Here is a 17,975-nt window from a genome sequence, read left to right on the forward strand (position 1 = left end):
GTTCTGTCAATTCTTCATTATATTTTCTTCATACAAAATTACTTTTAGAAGCATGCTCATAATTTGATAACCTACAAAATACATCAATGTACTCTCTGTGTTGTTCATTAAAATTGTCCACACCAACACATCAAAACAAGAATAATAAGCTTTTATGCTAGATGACTGTCACAGCACAGCTGACCCACACACTACTACTCAAAATGTTCTAAGAATCGATGGTGCACAGATTACAGTCATCTCTCAACAGTGCCACATCATTTTATGAGAAGAAATTAAAAATTTTCTGACATTTACTCAGCCACAACCTCACTTGGGGATCAGAATTATTTTGAGAAAATATTAAATTCTTTATAAACTTGACAACTCAAGACAATAATATTCATCATCGAACACCTAGCACACATGCACTGAGTTAACTGCATTCGGAAAGATATGTACAATACCTATCTGTGTTTGCCATATCTGTACCCAGACACTGGGCTCAACAGACCAAGTATTATTTTGAACATTATACATACTGGTTAGACACAGATGAAAGGTAACAGTTGACCAGTAAAAAAAAAAGTTATGCATATGCATCCATCTGCAGCAAGTTTTCGACTGTTGTATGGTTCATAACGTTTTACAGTAAGTTTAATAGTTAATAGACACTACAGATACAAATAAGAGAGACCTTAATAATCAATGAAATGTTCTCCTTCACTATTTACAGCAGTCTCCCAATGATGGGGTGACTTTTTGTATCTGTAACTGTAGATGTCACATGGTTTTTAAAGCGAAGAACTTGTTGAGCTAGGTTCAGTGTGCATTTTCATCTGGAAAGGAAGTTTCTTGAAGGTTGTTCAATAGAGAGCAGAAAAGGAGAAAATCTGAGAATGCTAGATCAGGTGAATAAGGTGGGGTGCAATGATTTTAAAATTCTACTCATGTGTACTGTTTTTGTCAGTGTAGCATATTTCGGGCGGGCTTTATCCTGGAGTAGTGTCTTCCTAGTCGCCATTCATGTACTGCATCTGCAACACATCTCAGTTGTTGACAATATTCAGCAGTAATCAGTGGTTACACCTTGAGGAAGCAATTCACAGCACACCACTCTGGATGAACAACATTATCTTTCATGGATGCTTTTTGTTGCTGCTTTCTTTGGGCTCAACCATTCTCTTTTTTCCTTATTTTAGCACAACGCCACCATGTCTGATCAGCATAATGATACAGGGCAGGAATGGTTAGTGTTGTTCACAAGCCAACTGATGACAATCAAGCACAGATGGACATAAATTTTTTTTATTTTGGTGTAACCTATACACCCTATTTTTGAGTCTTCCCCATTACACGCAAATGTCAGAAGTTCATGAAATGATCAAAGTTTATCAAATTTGCCAGTTCTCAAGTACAATGACATGGATCACTGTGAATTAATGCATTTCAATGATTTTAATCAAATCCCAAATGTAAGTCACTAACAGCAAAAGAAGTCTCATTAGAATAAAAAAACATTTTCTTGCAAAGCTCTGTCCAATGGCATTAAACAGAAACAGGGCACAAATGTTTCTGGCTGCCTCCACTGCTGTTACCCCTCTGTAGAAACCAAGCAGATGAGTATGTCAACAGTGCTCCTATTTCTCAACTTGGCACTCCTCTTTCTAGTGACTATAGTTCCACTCAGTATCTCCAAATGACAATATATAAATTCCAAGACCAACAGTGAACATGCCATGAAGACAATTTCTTAACAGTAGCTGAAAACATTGGGGAGAAAAAGTGACCATTGAAATTAGATCCATGGCACTCAGTCAGGAAGTGTATACTTGACCAGCCATCAATTTTATCAGATGAATGGTCAAATCAATCACAGAAGCATGAACTCTTCTTGTAAAGGTCGTAATCATGTAATTAGTAAAATATTGTGCTGACTTTACAGCATGACTGAAATATGCAGTAGAAGCGGAGAAAACTTACTGGCATCACATTACAACCTTGATCTCCCTTTACTTGAGGAAACTAGGGTGTTATGATGTTTAAAGAATTACGCTTACAAGAACTAAATCTTAGCTTAGCAACAAAAAAACAAAACATTCATAGCAGAAACAGCCAGGAGAATAATGGAACATGCTTGCAACTGGTTTACAGGCAACAGCACAAAAATTCAACCTTTATACTTACAAAAACAAACATCATGCAATTCCAAGCAAATCCAAATGACTTATAGATAGGACATATGAATGACACACTGGATGAAAATTCATGAGTGAAGTTCTTAAGCATTTGGATTGATAATCAATTAACGAGGCACCAGCATGAGAACAAGTTAACTAAAAAGCTCATATCTCTCTGCCTTGCAATTATAAGTGTTCCTCCTGAGTGTCAACTTGCAGGAATGCTTTCTAGCATGCTTTCACTCAGTCCTATCCTATAGGATATTCTTATAGGGCATTAGGATTTATCCTATACAACCTTGTAGTAGGAATGTGATGTGAACACCTTGCACAAACTTCTTCATTCACCTAGGGAATCTTGCACCTACATGACACTACGGAACACTATTTGACAAGTTTACTGATTTGTTGACCCCATTTCAATTTGAAATCCAAGCAGACACAAAGGAATTTTATGCAGTGTGTTTCATTTAGTGTATGACCAACTGTCTACTTCTTCCAGCAGCAAGTCATTTCAGATTGCTTTAAAACGTATAAAATGAGTCCTCGAGGGATAAGACTAACTGGTAGCTGTAACAATAATAAGGGTAATGTGCTGTGCAAAACAGGACAGGAAGTTTGTTGGCAGTAATCATGATTTATTATTAAACATATGTAAGTAATCATGATTCAATATTAAACATATGTAATGTGATGAACAGTTTAGTGAGATTAACACTAAACTGAATCTGAAGAATAGGGAATTCTGTAACAAACAGATGGGAGTGGAAAATATTAGGAAACACACAAAAGGGCCAAAAACAGAAGAGATGAAAAAATGATCAAAAACATAATTTTTCATATGGGTGGTGTACCATTGCATTGAAACCTGCACGAAAGAGCACTTCTTAACAAGAAGGTGCCAGAGGGATTGATTAACTATAAGGGGCTGCAGATCTGACCTTGAAATTTGCTTCGTCTCTCAGTATGCTACCTTTTTTATTGGTGGGAGTTTGTGAAAGGCTCCACCTAAGTGCATCCTCTTCCAACAACTTTGAACTATGATGCTACATGGCAACAGCAGTGAGTTTCCTAAACTGACATGATTACAAATGCATGGATGAAGTCTATTGCATGGATGCTTAAATGTATCAAGAGTTTTGATATTTGTGATCAATAAATGATGAATCTGATCCTAAAGACAGCTGTGAAAAGCATCTTGATGTATGTGCACACATAAATTGTTCACAATGGGAAAAATCTTCATTTCTTTGTAAATAAAGGCTTCTCAGGTATCTATAGAAGTACAAAACTGACCCCAATTCTGTATCTTTATGACAAAGTTATAGCCTTGTGAAATCTGATGATTTTAAACACCCTGAGGAATTGCGTATTCAAGTAGAATTTCTTTCAGTAAGATATGATAACCTTAATTTGTCTTGAGTTGCAATGATAATAATAATAATAATAATAATAATAATAATAATTACAATAACCTGGAAGTTCCTAAATGCAATGTAACATATACCATACAGTTAAAAGGAAGTCACACTTGATCAAGGTCCGTGTCACTTTCCATTTTTAACCAAACATAACGTCTGAGAAAGGAAAGAAATAATAATAAATTATTATTTCCATTTTATGGCCTTCATTGGACCAATCCAGCAAACTTTCTACAAAGAATTTTTCAGTTTCCTGCCAGCCCAGTACTTGTTCATTCTCTCAGGTCTCATTCTTCTGTCTTCATCAGGAATCACCCTTCCTATTGTCTGTTGATTCTCATTTGCAGTCTGGTTTGTTTGTCTGTGAGTTTCCTGATTTTGTCAGTTTTGTTTCTTAGGTCTCGAAATGTAATCTGTAGCTCATTCATATCTTCCTTTATTTCTATAATCCACTTAATGTTGCACTTACTATTCCACAAATTTTCTGTTAGTCTGCTGATGATCCTGTTCTCTGGTGTTCTGATTACATGTCCAAGAAATGAAATCCTTTCTTCCTGATTGTACTCATTACCAGTTCTATTTCCTTGAAGACTGTTTCATTTGTAGCTACTCTCCAGTGCCTATCTTTCTGGTATGAGTAGTTGATGCATGTTCTGATGATTCTTCTCCCTATTTTGAGTATTTTGCCTATTTCTGCAGTGTTAGTTGTTTTGAAGATGGTTTCACTTGTGTGTGTTTTTTTCTGGTTGAGTGACTGTTTTGTAGTGTTTTAATTTTGTTGCTATTGACAGGATCTTTTTGTTGTAGGTGTTCTTGGTGATATATTGTGCTGTAGTCAATTTGTTTATTCTGTTATGCCATGTTGGCTTTTCATAGAGTTTATATGTTCTGATTTCTTGCAGTAATTCAAATTTATCTAAAATTTTGATTTCTTGGTTTCCTATGCCAATTTTGTTTATGAGTGTTGGGTCAGTTAACATGATGACTGGTTTTTCAAAGGATGTTTCAAGACCAATTTTCTGCGCTAGTTCCTGTAGTGAGATAACTTGTTTGGTTTCCTGAATACTGTTGAACAAGAAAGCAAGCTCATCAGCAAATCCTAGACAATTTAAAGTTGTGTTGTTTTTGGATCTTCCAATTTGGATGTTCCTTGGGTTAACTTTGTACCATTTCATCATCATGTATTCTAAAGCACAGATCAACAGCAAGAGTGCCCCACAATCTCCTTGTCTTAAACCTGCTTTTATGACGAATGGCTCAGAGTTCCTCCCTAGACTTGACATATGAAACAGTGTTGGTTAAGGTGAGTTCTATCAATTTGATTAATTTTTTATGGAGCCCAAAATTTCTTAAGATTTTTAACATTGAAAGTCTAATGGATACAGTCATGTGCTTTTTTTAAAGTCCACAGAGGTATTACAAGAGGTTCATTTTGTTTCTTGTAATATGATATGGCTAATTTTAAAGTGATGATCTGTTCTGCACAGTTTCTACAATGTCTGAAGCCTCCTTGGTATTCACCTAATTCATCCTCTATTTGCTGTTTGATCCTCTTGTATAGGATTGTGGAGAGAATCTATGTGCAGTCTAAGAGAGATACCTCTAATTACCTGGATTGCTTTTATCTCTTTTTGTGGAATGGGTGGATTATGACTGAGGTCCAATGTTTGGGAAACTTTTCTGTTATCCAGATTTTTGTTAGGGCTATGTGTAAGGATGTTTGGATTATATCACTGGCATATGTCCACATATCTGCCAAAAACATGGTCTTCTCTGCATGCCTTATAATTTTTCATCTCTGAGTGCTGTTTCCCCCTCTTGAATTGTTGGAGGATTTATGAGATCAGGTGGAGTCTTGTTTGTGTGTGTGTGTGTGTGTGTGTGTGTGTGTGTGTGTGTGTGTGTGTGTGTGTGTGTGAATTGCTACAAGTTCCTGGGGTTTTTCACAATTTAAAAATTTACTAAATGCTTTTGCCATGATTTCAGCATTTACCTTGTCATTATGTGGCTTTTTTCCATCTTCCCTTTTCAGCATTAATGTGGCAGGGGTAAATTTTCGTAATTTTCTTCCAAACATTTTGTAAAAGTCTCTGAAATTGGTTTTATGGTAATTTCTTCTATTGAGTTGATTAGATCTTTCTGTGATTGTCTCTTTGTTTGCCTGATAATTTGTGTGAACTTTTGCTTCATATTTTTGAGGTTGGTTGCGTCTTCTTCTGTTTTGTGTGTTTGAAATTTTAACCATGCACAATGTATTCCATTATGAATTTTGTCATATTCTGAGATCCACCAGACATGTCTATTAGGTGCGTTCAATGGGGCTAAATTTTCTGCTTGTTGCCTGAGAATTTTAACATTATAGATATCTCTGTGGAAGAATTTGTCCATAAATACATGATCCAGCTGCCATTCTCCTTTTCCCCAGTCAGGATGTTTCCAAGTTTTACATTTGTTTGGCCTCCTTTTGAAGTATGTGTACTTTGAGATCAATTTGTGTTCCCTACAGATTTCAGGAAGTCTTTGACCATTTTTATTTGTTTATGTGGAGCCTATTTCGCAATAATATCCCAGTATTTCTTTTCTCTTCTGAGTTGAGCATTGAAGTCCCCTAACAGGATCTTAACAATGTTAATATTTACATGGTTTATTGCTTGCTCAAGGAGATCCCAAAACTTTTCCACTTCGTTCCTGGCCTTTGTTAGAAAATTCTTTTCATTAGTAGGGGTATGGGCATTAACGATTATATAAATTTTGTTATATATTTTTAAACCCAAAGTTGCAATTCTAGGGGAGGTGGCTCGAAAATCAATAATCAAATCCATTGTTTTCAATTGACTATAAACCCAGTTCCAAATTGGGGACGTTCTTTCATAACCCTCATTCCAGGTTTACCATTGTAAATTCTGTAGCCTTGTGATTTGAATGGTTCTTCTGTAGTATTTCTTATTTCCTGGAGTCCTGTTTCTAAAATTTTCTGCTTCTCTAAGTCATCCATCAAATCTTTAGTTTTCCTATTTTAAGTAGAGAATTAATATTATGAGTTGCAATGTCGTTGATCTGATCTTGTTTGATCCTGTTCTTATGAACTGGCATAAGAATGGGTGTTTGCCAGTGCTCCGACTCATTGACACCTAGGTGGCTACCCACCAAATCCGATGTAGCCTTCTCCCACAGGAATTTACCTCTGAAGTGTGACTAATGCTAATCTAACACTGCTAACTATGGGAATTACTAATAGATTAGTTTGTATGTATGTAGATGCACATTTACTACTATGAAAAATATCACTGTTCCTCCTACTACATTAGTCAGATACTTATTTTATCTAGTATCTCCACATACATTAATACTCTGCTATCCACCTAATGGTGCATGGCAAAGAGTACCCCATAACCCTGCTGGTCATTTTCTTTCCCATTCCACTCGCAAATACAACAAGGGAAAAAGACTGTATATGTGCTTCCATATCAGCCTCGATTTCTCAAATTTTATCTCCATAGTCCTTATGTGCAATGTATGTTGGAAACAACAGAATAGTTTGGCAGTCAGCTTCAAATGGCAGTTCTCTAAATTTTCTCAATAGCATTCCTTGAAAGAACATCACCTTCCACCAGGGATTCCAATTTGAGTTCCTGAAAAATCTCCACAACACTTGTGTTTTGTTTGAATCTACCAGTAACAAATCTAGCAGCTTGTCTCTGGATTGCTTCTCGAACAAACAATTAATACACCTTTACACAGAAATTGTATCAGCTATCTACTTATTGCCGAAGTCTAAACCCATTCAACACAAAGACCAAAGTTAAGTGGAACTTGCATCTCTCAGTCAAAATATTCTGATGAGCACAACAGTGGCTAATAACATAGTACTGAACTTTGTTTTAGATACACAATATCTTCTAGAAACTAAATATACCTGTTCATCCACTCTACAATCAATAAAAACAGAAAAAAAAAATACGCCCTAATAAACTACACACAGAATATTAAGCGACCCAACTCACTGAATGAAATAATGAACAATATAATTATGCTTCATTACATATTCATTCCATATACACTCATACAAATGACTCTGCAGAACATTGTATGCGCTCTCACTCCATAGCTCACTATTTCTTTGCAATATCATTCCATTGTATACTACCTTATTCAGAAATTACCTTTGTTCTAATGGAACTGGCTAATTCTACTAGTTATCTGAACATACAACAATTTGATACTCAATGTGTTCTCCAATTAATCACTGCATAGTCCTTCTGGGTTATTTCCCAGGACACTTACTCCCACCCACATTTCGGCCACCCACTTTCCCTTACAATACTTGATGGTTGAAATAGATGATTCTCCCCATCTCAATCACATCTCCGAATCTCAATTTTCTTCATCTTCACTATAGCTGGACAAATTACTCTACATGAGAAAAATAAGCCATCAGCAGTCTAGTTCCTCAACTGTATCATGCAACAAGTGGATGGCACAGACACAACCAGCATTTCAAAAAATACAATAGTTCTGAGGCTATGTCTTAAATTTCTAAAACAATGTGTCATTACAAGACAACCTCCACATTCAATTTTTTAAGTACTGCCACATTAGCTCATGACATTTAGCTGTTGGAACATTAATGCAGAATATGGGCTTTCAATTAGTAGCACCTCATACATTGGTCTGCAAGATCACCAAACCTTCATATAAATTAAAAAAAACAACTGATAATTACCATTCAACACCAAGCAAGTGATAAAAATCAATGCAACTTCTTGATCCCAACATCTAATCTCATGACTTCATTCACTAGGTGATGTGTCTCTTACTATTATTTTTCAGGCTAATGCTATCTTCACATATGACAGCAATTACAATCACAAAAATCATTAAACACAGGGAAATGATAATATGCAATGTATGCACATCAGAATTAAGCCTGACAAACAAATATCTGATGTAGAAACCAGTACATACAGGTTTTCAGAAAAGATTCACAGTGTGCATTGTAAATCATATACTTAGGAGAACAGTAACAAAGCTTAATCTAGCATCTCATGCAATTAACTAATAAAATTCCCAATTCTGCAATTTATACATTGTCTTGCTGGCCATGTGCCAGTATCAAAATGATCAGCCCTATTTTTCTGCATCATGATTAAGCCCTAGACTGCATGTCACTCCAGATGACAGAGCTAAGATGTTCACTGCACAACTGCATGTGCTACACATGATCACTGTTATGGTAACACATCCTATTCATAGATTTGCTCAGGTGACTACCACTATTTCATACGTATTTTCAAAGTAACAAGTGGGGTACACATCAGTGGTTTCAGTGCCAACCACATGACATGGTTTTCCAGGCCACACAACCAGCAACACACTGTTCTCCACACTTGCATTGAGAGCAGCACTCCATGCAGAGGGCATTATCTCTGCACCTCTGCCCGGGTGCTATGGAGGCATCCTGTACGACCTATGATCTCTTGGGTTGCATATGAAGGCCAGTACTGCCTTTTGTATTTTCATGGTAACTGGTCACCAACTACAAGCCAGCCACTTTGACAACTACAGCTATGCCTTAGGACACCCTACAGTTCATTGTTTTGGCCAATCTTCTGATTTGCACATCCCTGACTACTATGCATGGTTTTTTGTGTTGTTTTGGTTTGGTTTTAGGGCGCAAAACTGCTATGGTCATTAGCACCCGGTCCGTGACTTAGGAAACAGTAAAAAACCGAAATTTAAAACCAGCAGCAATGGGAACGAAAGTCATAAAATTGGAGAAACTAAAAGCAGAAGGAAGGCTTAAAAATTCACTACAGAAAGGGTCACCAAAAAAAGCTTCAAATGACTGACGTCATTTCACTGGCACTAATAAACTTGAGAACACGGTCGGCTGAGCGCGTGTCATCTGCTAAAATCGACGATATATCAGGCGACAGCTGTAGACGGAAGCGTAACAGATTAAAATAGGGGCATTCAATTAAAAGGTGTCAAACCGTCCACAGCTGAGAGCAGTGGGGACAGAGTGGGGGAGGATCGCCGCTTAAAAGATGTCGATGGCTAAAAAGGCAGTGCCCTATCCAGAGTCTAGCTAAAATTACCTCCTCCCGACGACGCGTTCGGGAGGAAGAGGTCCAAGCGCAAGAAAGGGCTTTCACTTCCCGCAATTTATTATGGGGAAGTGTTGACCAATGCGCGTGCCATAAATGAGCAACTCTGCGACATAAAACGCTCCATAGATCGGTGAAGGGAATCGACTGAATAGCTGGCCGAGGAAGAGAGACTGCAGCCTTGGCCGCTATATCGGCCGCCTCATTCCCACAGATACCAGCATGTCCCGGGAGCCAGAGGAACGCCACCAAGACACCCCCCAGGTGGAGCAAGTGCAGACAGTCCTGAATCCGGTGGACCAGAGGGTGCACAGCATAAAGAGCTTGGAGACTGAGGAGAGAGCTGAGAGAATCTGAGCAGATAACATACTGTATCCGCTGATTGCGGCGGATGTAGTGGACAGCCTGGAGAACAGCGTAAAGCTCCGCAGTATAAACCCAACACTGGTCGGGAAGCCGAAAGTGATTTGGGGTGTCGCCAACAATATAGGCACTCCCTACACCTAACGATGTTTTCGAGCCGTCGGTGTAAATAAATGTGGCGTACGTCATTTGTGCACATACAGCAGCATATGCCCGACGATAAACAAGTGTAGGGGTACCATCCTTGGGAAATCGACAAAGGTCACGGAGCAGGCAGATCCGGGGACGGAGCCAAGGCGGTGCTGTACCCCAAGTTGTCAAGAAGGTCTTAGGAAAGCGGAAGGAAAGAGAATGGAGCAGTTGACAGAAGCGGACTCCCGGGGGTAGTAGGGAGGAGGAGCGGCCTGCATACCCTACATCAAAGGAGGCGTCGAAAAAAAGGTCATGGGCTGGATTAGCAGGCATGGAAGACAGATGGCTAGCATAACGACTCAGAAGGACTGCTCGCCGATTGGACAGCGGAGGTTCAGCAGTCTCAGCATAAAGGCTTTCCACAGGGCTAGTGTAAAAAGCTCCAGACACTGAACGTAATCCACGGTGGATAGAGTAGGGACGCCGAAGAATAGACGGCCGAGCAGAGGAGTAGACTATGCTTCCATAATCTAATTTCGAGCGCACTAAGGCGCGATAGAGGTGGAGAAGGACCACTCTGTCCGCTCCCCAGGAGGTACCATTCAGGACACGGAGGGTGTTAAGGGATCGCAGACAGCAAGCCGAAAGATAGGAAACATGGGAGGACCAGCACAGTTTTCTGTCAAGCATAAGACCCAAGAATTTAGCGACGTCTGAAAACGGAAGGTTGACAGGACCTAGATGTAAGGAGAGCGGAAGAAACTCCTTACGTCACCAAAAATTAACACAAACGGTCTTACTGGGAGAGAAACGGAAGCCAGTTTCGATGCTCCAAGAGTGGAGGCGATCGAGACATCCTTGAAGACGTCGTTCAAGAAGGCTGGTCCGTTGAGAGCTGTAGTAGATCGCAAAATCGTCCACAAAGAGGGAGCCCGAGACATCAGGCAGGAGACAATCCATAATTGGATTGATGGTGATGGCAAACAGTACAACACTCAGCACGGAGCCCTGGGGTACCCCGTTTTCTTGGGAGAAAGTACGGGAGAGAGTAGTGTTCACCCGCACCCTAAATGTGCGCTCTGCCATAAATTCGCGAAGAAAAAGGGGTAGCCGACCTCGAAAGTCCCAAGAGAACAGTGTGCGGAGGATGCCTGTCCTCCAACAGGTATCGTATGCTCTCTCCAGATCAAAAAATATTGCTACTGTTTGGCGTTTCCGGAGAAAATTGTTCATGATATAAGTGGAGAGAGCAACAAGATGGTCAACTGCAGAACGATGCTTTCGGAATCCGCAAAGGGCAGGTGTTAAAAGACTGCGGGATTCCTGCCACTACGCTAGACGGTAATTCACCATATGCTCCAAAACCTTACAGACACTACTCGTGAGACAAATAGGGCGATAGCTAGAGGGGAGATGTTTGTCCTTTCCAGGTTTCGGAACAGGAACGATGATAGCTTCCCGCCATCGTCTGGGAAAAGTACTGTCGGTCCAAATTCGATTATAAAGGCGAAGGAGGTAACTCAGACTATGGGTTGATGAATGCAGCAACATTTGGACGTGGATACCATCCGGTCCTGGGGCAGAGGAGCGCAAAGAAGAGAGTGCATGTTGCAGTTCCCGGATGGAGAAAACAGTATTGTAGCTTTCGCGATTTTGAGAGGAGAAAGCAAGAGGTCGCACTTCCGCTGCACGTTTCTTCGAGAGAAACGCTGGCGGGTAATTTGAAGAGCTCGAAATCTCAGCAAAGTGCTGACCCAATGAGTTAGAAATTGCGACGGTGTCCACTAATGTACCATATGCGACAGTGAGCCCAGAGACCGGGGAGAAACTAGGCGCACCTGAGAAGGGAACCTCCCCATCGCACCCCCCTCAGATTTAGTTATAAGTTGGCACAGTGGATAGGCCTTGAAAAACTGAAAACAGATCAGTCGAGAAAACAGGAAGAAGTTGTGTGGAACTATGAAAAAAGTTAGTAAAATATACAAACTGAGTAGTCCATGCGAAGATAGGCAACATTAACGACACCCAGCGTCAAGGAGCGCCATGGTCCCGTGGTTAGCGAGAGCTGCTGCGGAGCGAGACGTCCTATGTTCAAGTCTTCCCTCGAGTGAAAAGTTTAATTTTTTATTTTCAGTTTATGTGAGAAACTCTTATGTTTTCATCACTTTTTTGGGAGTGATTATCACATCCACAAGAAAACCTAAATCGGGCAAGGTAGAAGAATCTTTTTACCCATTCACGAAGTGTACAAGTTAGGTGGGTCGACAACATATTCCTGTCATGTGACGCACATGCCGTCACCAGTGTCGTATAGAATATATCAGACGTGTTTTCCCGTGGAGGAATCGGTTGACCTATGACGTTGCGATCAAATGTTTTCGGTTCCCATTGGAGAGGCACGTCCTTTCGTCTACTAATGGCACGGTTTTGCTGTGCGGTCGCAAAACACAGACACTAAACTTATTGCAGTGAACAGAGGCGTCAATGAACGAATGGACAGATCATAACTTTGCGAAAATAAGGAAAGTAAAATTTTCAGTCGAGAGAAGACTTGAACCAAGGACCTCTCGTCCCGCAGTTACTCACGCTAACCACAGGACCACGGCGTTCCTGAGCTTATGATCTCCTTTATGTTGCATATCTCTCACATTGACTACTCAGTTTGTATATTTTACTAATTTTTTCACGGTTCCACACAACTTCTTCCTGTTTTCTCGATTGATCTGTGTTCAGTTTTTCAGGGCCTATCCACTGTGCCAACTTATAACTACATCTGAGGGGCGTGCGATGGAAAGATTCCCTTGTGAGAACCGTCGAAGCCGAGTCCAAACTTCCGAGGAGGGAGTGAAGGTGTTAAATGAGCTAATAAAGAATTTCCAGCTTGCCTTCTTGCTATCGCGGATGACACGACGGCATCGCGCTCGGAACTGCTTATAGCGGATACAGTTGGCCAAAGAAGGATGGTGGCGGAAAACGCGGAGAGCATGTCGCCGCTCACGTATTGCATCACGGCATGCCTCGTTCCACCAAGGAACTGGGGGGCGCCGGGGCAATTCAGAGGTGCGTGGTATTGAATGTTCCGCAGCTGTAAGAATAACGTCAGTAATATGGGTGACCTCATCGTAGACGCTGGGAAAGTGACGGTCATCGAATGTCGCTAGAGACGAAAAAAGTGTCCAATCGGCTTGGGCAAACTTCCAGCGTCGCGGGCGCATATGTGGCAGATGAGGCTGCAGTCTAAGGACACAGGGAAAGTGGTCACTCGAGTGTGTATCATCAAGGGCGAACCATTCGAAGCGCCGAGCTAGCGGAACAGTACCGACATCAAGTTCTAAATGAGATAAATTTGTTGTGGAGGCAGATAAAAATGTAGGGACCCCAGTGTTGAGGAAAACTAGATCCGCTTGGTGGAAGATGTCTAGCAATAGTGAGCCACGTGGACAAGGATGTGGAGATCCCCAAAGCGGGTGGTGGGCATTGAAGTCCCCAACCAGCAAATAGGGGGGTGGAAGCTGACAAAGAAGATGAAGGAGATCAGCTCCTGCCATTGGTGTGGACAATGGAATGTATACAGTACAAAGAGAGAACATGTATCCGGAAAGGGAAAGACGGACGGCGACAGCTTGGAAGGAAGTGTTTAAATGGATTGGATAATAATGGAGAGTTTCATGCAGAAGAATCACGAGTCCTCCATGTGCTGGAGTGCCTTCAACAGAGGGGAGATCATATCGGACAGACTGAAAATGATGGAGAACAAAGCGGTCATGGGGATGCAGCTTTGTTTCCTGAAGACAGAAGATGACCGGCGAGTAGGATCGTAAGAGGATCGACAATTCATCCCTATTGGCTCGAAAGCCGCGGATATTCCAGTGGATAATGGACATAGGGTGAACAGAAAATGGAGGAATGTGACCAAAGTTGCTGTCAACTCAAAGACTGCTCAGAGCTTGCGACCGACAGCATGGAATGGCATTCAGCCGAAAGCAGAAGATCCTGATCCATAGGTTGTTCAGGAGCAGCTCCTGCCACCAGCGATCGGCCGATTGACCGGCCGCCAGCAGTGCGCTTCGGCGACACAGAAGACGGCCGAGGGCGATTTCCGCCAGGTGGTGCTGTAGATGGGACACGCCTTAGCGGAGGTGGAGATGAACTGGGTTTCTTTGTAGCCTTCTTGGAAGTATGATGTTTAGATGAAGGAGGAACTGATGGTTGTGAAGTTGCGGTACATAAAAACTCTTCACGAGTATGCTCTTTTTTCGAAGACTTGGTGTCTGACTTTAGGGCTCGAGATTTAGCAGAACCCGACGAAGGGTGAGCCATAGAGTGGGCAGGCGAAAGTGGTGAGGTTGCGCTGGCCGTTCTGACGACCGTGGCACTAAAGGTGAAATCGCACGTCTGCGTGGCAGCCTCCTTTGTTGGCCAAGGAGAAGCAAGGACAGTGCTGTATTTTCCTGTCTGAGGCACGGTGGGCTGTCGACTGGCGAATAATTTTCGAGCAGCAAAGTTCGACACCTTTTCCTTCACTCTTATTTCCTGGATGAGCTTTTCGTCCTTAAAAACGGGGCAATCTCGAGAGGAAGCAGCGTGGTCACCCATACAGTTGATGCATCGAGGGGATGGAGGTGGACAAACACCCTCATGGGCATCCTTGCCATACGTAACACATTTGGCCGGATTGGAACAGGACTGCCTGGTTTGATTGAACCGCTGACATCGATAGCAATGCGTAGGGTTTGGGATATAAGAGCGAACGGAAATGATCTCCTAGCCTGCTTTGATTTTCGATGGGAGTTGAACTTTGTCAAGTGTCAAGAAGACAGTGCGGGTTGGAATAATTTTGGTGTCAACCCTTTTCATAACTCTATGAACAGCCGTTACGCCCTGGTCAGACAGGTAGTGCTGAATTTCTTCGTCAGACAATCCATCGAGGGAGCGTGTATAAACGACTCCACGCAAGGAATTTAAGGTACGGTGTGGTTCCACCTGGACAGGGAAGGTGTGGAGCAGAGAAGTACGCAGCAATTTTTGTGCCTGGAGGGCACTGTTTGTTTCTAACAACAGGCTGCCATTCCGTAATCTGGAACAAGACTTTACAGGACCTGCAATTGCGTCAACACCTTTCTGAATAATGAAAGAGTTGACCGTGGAGAAGTCGTGACCTTTGCCAGACCGAGAAACAACAAGGAACTGTGGCAACGATGGAAGAACTGTCTGTGGCTGAGACTCAGTGAACTTACGTTTGTGAGCAGACATAGTGGAAGGTGAGGAAACCATTGCGGAAGAGTCCCCATGATTACCGGCGTCTCCGATGGCGCGCTCCTCCCTTGTGGTGGCCCTCTCTGAGGGCACTCCCGCCTTAGGTGATTGTTCACACCTCAGGTCACACCTCCCGACAAACGGACGGAGGGACCAATCGGCACTTTCGAAAGGTATCAGCTCGGGTAATCACCCCTCCCAGGGCCTGGCCATTACCAGCGGGTACGTACGTGTCCTACCTGTCTACCCGGGGCAGGGAATTACGCGTTACCCCGTCACCGGCTACGCATGGAAGTGCGTGGGTCAGCCTTCAGACACGCACAGGGAGGAAAAAAGAGAAAGGGAAAGGAAAGAAGAGGCGTCTCAAACGCCGCAGCGGAGAAAAGGGCAAAGGGAAGAGGGAAGGAAAAAAGAAGGACAGAGGAAAGACGAAGACTTGCAAGTGTAGAAAGCAAGGAATTTGGAACAGTTTGGAGCGTCCGTCTCCGGACGTAGGCACAAACCATACTCCCAGAGGGGGAGAAAGGGAAGGAAAGAGCCAGAGGTGAGGGGGGGGCCGAAGATGGGGGATGGGGAAGGATGAGGAAAGGGAAGGTATGCAGCCCGGAAACGAAGGAAGGCCACATTAGCTCGGGGTCCCGTGCCACAAAAGAGTTGTGGACCCCCTGTGGGGTACTATGCGTGGTGTTATTTCTGTAAAACCCTTCTTGTGGAACAACACTATTTGTGTTCCACTTACTGTCCTGTCTACTTTTGATGCCAATGCATCCCTTTAATTTGTTCAAAATGGCATAATATGAGTCTCTGTGACCTTAAGTCTTGGTCTGGTAGCTGCAAATCAGCTACACTCCTTTACATACTGTGAGCTGTCACTAGCATGATAGTTTGGTTCCTTGACCTGTAAGCTTGTATAGTCTTTCTCTAATTTTATTTCTGTGACATGTTTATCAATGTGAGCATCTTTCCCTTAGCAAGGTCATAAAGCATATCTAAGCAAATAATCTTTCTTCTTTAGATCTGCCAGGACTCGAATTGTGAGGTCATACATGGCTTCATCTCTGTACAATCATTAACCAAAAGCCATACACAGAGCTTTTCTATAACTAAAAAATTTATGACTAATACAACAAGTACCACAGGAGCTGCCACAATATGTACAGATTGTGGCCAAAGTATCAGGGCTGATCTGCAACACACAAATTCTCTCTCTTTTTCAAACCCAAAAATTTTAGGACAAACTCACGAATAACTATGATTCAACAAAAGATAAGAACAGCCAATGTTCTTTTGAATTGTATTTATCAGCAGTTATTGAAAGGAGGAATATTTCTCAAATGACCCACACTATTAGAACTTACACTTCATCTAAATGTGAATTTACTGTATCCATCACACACAGCCATTATACAATATAGTTGATATCAACAAGTGCTACAGAAAACAGGATTATACCAGCAACCAGTCCACTTCCACTTCTGTTTACAACAGTCAGCACATAACAGATGATATGAAAGTCAAGTTCAGGAGTAAAAGAATACTCTACAATTACGAACAGCAAAAAGTTTCAGAAAACTGACAATCTGTGCTAATTCCACTGTAATACATCCTTTACTCTACACAATTAGCAAAAGACTCATTACCTGACTACATGCAATACATTAGAGATGTGAATGCTTACAATATCCTCAGTGACAATTTCCAAATTCAATTCAGGATCCTCCTTGATAAAATCAGTGGACCAAGATATTCCAAATGGATCTTTAACAGACTGCATGAAGAAAAAAAAATTCTGAATTTTAACTGCTTGCTAACTTCTGACACAGTTCTCAATATTCCTTTCTTATGAATATCATCCAACTCTGCAGAGATTCTAATCAACTGGGAAGAGTGAGTGTCACAATTCATCCAAATCAGTTCTAATGTCTCTGATTTTGCTATCAGCCATTGTGTAGTATTTATTCGGCATACTTTCACTTTCTATTCCCATCACATAATCCATTCTGATTTCAGTGGCACTATGGCCTGCTCTATCGGGTGGTCATACTCCCATATGCAAACTTGATATATGGGTGTGTGGCAACATTTCAAAATTAAACTCTGATAATAGAGAAACCCCAATAATCTTCCAGCTGTAAACCAATAAATAAGAGGGCTTTTCAGTGTTTAATCAAATGATTATTGCATTCTCTACATTATCATCAAAATTAACAAAATTTAATGCTATTTACACACTTCTTGCTCTTCACCATATATTTTCAGTGCCTGCTCTTTGGGAAACCATTCACATTTATGTCATGTGTACTGGAGGGAAATCAGAAGGAATTACATACAGCCACTGCAGGATTTCAGTAATGTAAATATTAAAGTAAATAGTGACTGGGAACTCTAAACTATACCCCAACACATATCATAGTTCCAGATCTTCTGTTACAGCACTGACACAGAGACACATAATTAGATTAAGTTTCTTCCAAGAGGAAGACTTTCATCCTCCGTTGACACCAAACATGTACTTAATGCATTCATTACATACCATC

General features: G+C 41.5%; 1 protein-coding gene across 1 annotated transcript in view; it reads right to left on the bottom strand.

Moving 5' to 3' along the window:
* Nucleotides 1-17,975, bottom strand: part of LOC126213527 (zinc finger protein 708-like) — a 139,150-nt gene that overhangs the window by 77,691 nt on the left and 43,484 nt on the right. The gene's annotated exons all lie outside the window — the stretch shown is intronic.

This window comes from Schistocerca nitens, chromosome 11 (assembly GCF_023898315.1).
Source record: "Schistocerca nitens isolate TAMUIC-IGC-003100 chromosome 11, iqSchNite1.1, whole genome shotgun sequence".
In the NCBI taxonomy this organism is placed as follows: Eukaryota; Metazoa; Arthropoda; class Insecta; order Orthoptera; family Acrididae; genus Schistocerca; species Schistocerca nitens.